Source organism: Blastomyces gilchristii (assembly GCF_000003855.2).
Source record: "Blastomyces gilchristii SLH14081 genomic scaffold supercont1.12, whole genome shotgun sequence".
Classification (NCBI taxonomy): Eukaryota; Fungi; Ascomycota; class Eurotiomycetes; order Onygenales; family Ajellomycetaceae; genus Blastomyces; species Blastomyces gilchristii.
In genome coordinates this window covers 1,961,045-1,967,063 of record NW_003101671.1, presented here as the reverse complement: position 1 = coordinate 1,967,063, position 6,019 = coordinate 1,961,045, and positions in this window count along the sequence as shown.

Here is a 6,019-nt window from a genome sequence, read left to right as displayed (position 1 = left end):
AAGCATCTACTATGCTTAGAAATGATAGATGAAATACTATAATTAAATACATCTTTCAATGAAGTTCTTGATAGAGAATTAAGTACTACTTTTAATAAAGAATATCAAGATAATAAGACTGTATAAGAAGCTCAGTGAGTAGTGACTAGAACCTTTTTCAGTAATAAGAGTAATAAGTAAATATATATAAGTTAAAATTACTCTCAGAATTGAAATCAATTTATTCTGTTTTTCACATTTTCTATTTAAAGCTCTATAAGTAACACTTCAGAGTGAAGCTGTCTCAGTCAGATAATATTAAGATTAAGAGTGATACTGAATATCTTATGAAGAAAATATTGAATAAGTGAATATATTACAGTAAGCTTCAGTATCTTGTTAAAGAAGAAGATTATTCATTATCAGAGAATTCATAAGAACTGCTTAAGTATTTGAAAAATACTGAGAAAGAGATTGTAAGTTATAAGACAGTTAGTAAAGACTGCTCTATTATATATTAGAGATATTAAGTAAGAAATACTACTTAAGACTTCTTCTTTTTTTTAAAGAGTTTTTTAAAGATGATTTTGCAGTGATGAGCTGATATCTTATAAACTCTATAGCACTCTTCTTCTATTTTCTCTCAAAGAGTTTTTAGAAGTTTAATGAGACTATACAAGTGTAAAATTTCTGAAGCAGTTAATAAGAAAAGAAAGAGATATTTGAAATTAATAAGATTAATATTATTAATCTGCAGACTGCTGCTATTCTAATAGAGCTGTAGTCTGTAGAAAAAGTAAAAAGAAGAATCAGAGTCTACTTACTAATAATCTCACTCTTATTAAACTCATTCTTCACTATTGAAGTCTCTGATATAGATATCTTTATCTGTTAAGAAGTTAGCACTGCAGTGCTGCAGAAGAGCATGAGAGATACTTAAAGTATTAACTTATTAATTTATAAAGTATCTCAGTTATCTGCTTCAATTGAAGTGAGATTCTCTTCAATTAGTAATTAATCTCTGTAGTGCTTTTAACAGTGATACTGACTAATCTCTTCTTCTTAAGACTGGTCATTCTGAGGTGTTTTTTTATCTTAAAGACTCATGCTTTTATCTTCTTTTATAGATGAGTAAGAGAGACCTTCTCAGTCTTAATGAAATTTATTAATACTTGAAACTCTGAGACTCTTACTCTGTACTACTTGAGCATCTGAGCTTCTTATCAGAATTAATACAATGTCTTCTTAAGAGATAGATAATACTTACAGAGAGGCAGAAGTTGTTGTTACAGATATAATGAAAATAATAAGAGTAAGAGAAGAAGCAGATATATAAAATTCCTTCTTTCTTTAGCTGCTTAACACAGTACAGATAAGTGACAGTACTGATCAGAGACTGTACTAAAGCCTTCTCACAGAGAGAAGATAAAGAAACTGTGAGACTCTGTGAACTCAACTCAGCAGCATTCGGAGCAGGGCTCAGATATGTCATAGAAAAGAAACTACAGATTGAGCTTTTCAGAGCTGCTGTCTCTGAAATTAAGCTCTCTCTGAGATTCTCTCTGAATAATCATATAAGGTCATATATCATAATATCACTGTGTTGATTGAGAAGAAGAGCAGTATTGTAACAGTGATGAGAGAGGCAGAGAAAGAACTGAATACAGATGAATTAACTGATAGAAGAGATAATATCTCACTGCAAGATACAGCTACTATCATCACAGCTATAAGAGATGTAGAAGAAGAAGAAGATGTGATAATAAAAGTAATACTTCTATGACTCATTGACACTGTTATCTTCATCTTTAATCTGGCTTTCTTGACAGTCATGAAGGCTGCAGCTGTATTATAAAGATGTTTATTATTCACTAGAAGATGTCAGAATAAGTCTCTTATTATCTTTTAAGAATAATACTTTCATGCACTTACTATTGCAGATGAGAGAGAGAGAGAAAAATATGTTATAGAGAGAGAGAAATCTTTTTCAAAAATTCTATCACTACTGTTAACTTTGTCTTTAAAATACATCAGTTTTGTAGAGAATTTTATACACAGAACAGAATATAATAAAAGATCTGTAAGTCACTTATTAACTACATTTTTCACATTTCAAATCAATATATAAGAAACTTACTTACTATATGTTTGATTTGAATAGAGATGAGAAAAGAAGATTTATACAGTTAGTAGAAAAACTCATCTATTTCTTTATATTATATGCAGTACATGTACTGTTAATTAGTTGATAACTGTTATCATATAATAAAGATAACTTCTAATCTAATAATCTTAAAAGTATTAAGACTATACTCTTAAAGAAAAGAATATTGTTATATTCTTAACTGTGTTAAGACTCTGTTACAGTTTTACATAACTTATTACTTCTCTGCAGATGATTTCATTCATTTTACAGACTGTTTAAATTAGTTTTCAATCACTCTATAATATTATTCAGATATATTATAGAAAGATCTGATTAATGAATATAAGAACTCTGCTTCTATATAAGATTAGCAGATTACTCTTTCATAGTAGTGAGATACTGCTGAGATATCACTCGGACTATTCTTACTTATGAAATAAGAGAAGAGTATTTACTCATTATCTATATAGAATAGCTAGAAGCTGGCTTCTCATTAAAGAAATCAGTGATTCTTTTTTCTTCTACTGAAATATATATAAGAGTTACTGTGTTTCTCATATAATCTTTCTAGTATACTAAGTATTATATCTGTGATATTCTCACAATAACTCTGTAGCTCATGAGCTCACTATTTAAGCAAGATAGTTAAGCTTACTTATACAGCTTCTTAAATAACTATCTCTATATAACGCTGTCAATCAGCCACTGCTTCAGCTTCATCATATTACATTATATTAGAGAATCATCTTTCTTCTCAATAGTATTAAGATTGTAAGTCTTTTCTTTTTTCATCTTTTTTTTCTGATACTGATTTTTCTGTTCTTAGAAGAAATTGTTATGAGTTTTATTATGTATAAAGTTATGATGTTCACAGACATTAAGAAACTCTTTATAACTGTTAAATTTAATATTGTGAGTATATTCACTCTGATGAATTTCTTTGAGATAATAGATCTATATTAATTTATTCTCTGATATCCATTATTTAACTTCATGATACAGATAAAAGATATCTGTGTTTTTAAAAATGAGAATGTAAATGTTGTACTCTTTTACACTTACAGATATAAGACTTATATATCTTATCTGAAATGTCATTGTGAAAATAAGCTGTTCACATACTGTGTTCTGCTTTCTGCATTTCTCTGTGTCTCTCTCTCTCTTTCTGAGAAGCCTCATGCATGTTGTAATTACATATATAACTCTAAGATCAGTGAGTATTTATTCAGTAACTGTTTCTATTTCTGACTTTGCAGTTTTATACACTAATAATAGTTCTTAGTTACTTCAGCATCAGAGGCTATTTTAATTGAAGATGATAATATCACTGAGACTACTCTCTTCTATCTCTAAGCTTCTCTCAGTACTTTCTCTCTCTTCTCTGCAGAGAAGATTGTGTGTATATTAAGTTATAAGTATTCAGCTCTGAGTGACTCTCACTGTTATTTATTCAGTTCTGTGCCTTCTTCTTCTTCAATTTCTTCTATCTCTATTCTCTCTATTCTGACTTTTAATTCTGTAAGTCTTACACTCTTCTTCAATTTTTCTATATGCATGTGTACACATTTCTATATTAGCATTTCAGTCAATCTTATGATAAATGATATTAATGTTGTACATAGAGCAGTAGAGAAATCAGAGATATATATAATATTATTATAAGAGTGACTTATAACTCTTAAATTTCTTGCAGATCTTGAGTTTTAAGATTTTCTTTATTTTTGATGTTTTTCAAATGATGTGATATTGAAAATAAATTAAATGTGTAATGTATGAAAATAAATGAAGTGTGTATAATAACATTTATCTTTTTACAGCTGACTCTTACAGTTGATAATTAATTCATTATCTCTTTTCTTTTCTTATACTTTTTTTTTTCTTTGTCTGCTAGTTACTACTCTTATACAATCTCTATACAGTACAGTGTTCAGTGACTAGATTCAGCAGCTTTTATCTTTTATAATTCTGTCTTATGTATTATACTATCTCTCTTCATCTGCTCAGATCACTACAGTGAATAACTTATTAAAACTAATCTTATCTGATCTCTGAGCATCTTCAGAGATTAAGATGACTTAATCTTATATATCTATGAATGTTTCAGATGCTTCATTCTCTGTTGTCTCTGTAATTGAACTGATATAAACAGTTAAATTCAACTTTGAATCTCTTTTTCTTCTATGATCTGACTTATATACAAGTCTGCTGCTTTGAGACTACTCTTTATCACATTGCATCTACTGTCTGCAGTATGTTATTATATAACTGACTACAGTCTTATTACTTATTGAAGTGTAGTATTCATTTGATTTCTTCATTTCTTTTCATTCTTTTCTTATAATTGTGAAAAGGTTGAAATAAGTAAGATTATCTGATTTGTAAGTGTCTATGATTTCTCTTACTTTGTAAGGCTTTTTAATTGTAAGTTTCTTCTTTTTCAATACTGATAATAGTACTGTAGATAATTATAATCTGCTCAGATCTTACATCTTTACTTTTATAAAATATGAATTATTTATTAAGTTGTATAAGACTTATTTCTCTGATTCTTTCAATGCATATATTCTCAGAGAATGTGATTTAAGTATTTTATATAGCTCAAATCATCTAGGTTGAAACTTCTCAGAACTCTTATTATGTATGAGAACTTATATTCTTATCTTGAGACTTGATTTCTTAACTAGTGAGTCTTATATTCTTTTTGATTGAATTGCTCAGTTCAGAAGTAACTTGTTAGCTTTTATATATGTATAACTGATCTCTTTCAATCTTAGTTCTGTGTCTGTGACTGCTGTATATATAATGATTATATCTGTAACTACTGTTTTCTTTCTCATCTTTTCTAAAGCATTCTCTGAGATGTGTAGATGCAATTCATATAACAGATAGAATGATAAATACTTGAAGACTACATGCTGCTGAATTCACATGACTAATAGTACCTGACTGAGATATTCATCTCATAGTCTTGTAGATAGACTGGCCGGCGGGACCATGAATTTCACATTTGATCTCATTTGATCTGATTTCATACATTTCTTGACGTGAGTCTCATCAGAACCAAGTCTTAAAAAAATCTGAAAATGAACCATTTCTGAGAGAAATGATGTGAAAAATGACCAGATTTAATTCAAGAACAGTGAAATGAGAGTAATTTCTCAGAATAAACTGTGAAAGATGATCATTCTTTCAAAATCAGAATGAGACTGAGACTGAAGATTAAAATCAGTTTTATTCAGTTCATTCAGTGATTGCTTATATAATCAGAATTTAGTAACAATTATTGATAACACTCATGAAATAACTAAATACATTCTTGTGTAAGTTTATTCTTCACTTTCTCATAAAAACTACACTTCTCTGATATACTGTGATCAGAGATATTAAACTGTCTGATAATTTCATATTTTATAATTATGAGTTTCTTGATTGTTTCTTCTTGTAATTGTTCTCAGTGATAGTAATAAATATCTTAACTTGAGTTGAACTTTCACTTCATTCTCATCTCTGTCAATGAAATTATCAGAATATCACATATCATCAGTGTAATAGTTAAATATGTACTCTTAACAATTTTTTATAACTCTAGAATTGATTTGATGTGTAAATTCATCAGATCATCTTGAAGATAGCAGTTAAATTCAGTTTTATAAGTATGTAGTTTTGCCTGATTTTCAGTTGCAATCAATGTATATAAGTTCTATTTCAAAGTTAGTATTATAGTTCTATATGATATGAAGTGTTATCAAAGATTATTACTTACTAGAGAATTATATTTCACTGTTTTCATATCTCAAATATCTGCTCATTCAAATCTCTGATAGTTAATATTATAGTAGTTTCAGACTAATTTAACATATGAGTCTTATTTCTCCTCTGTTCAATCTTGAGAAG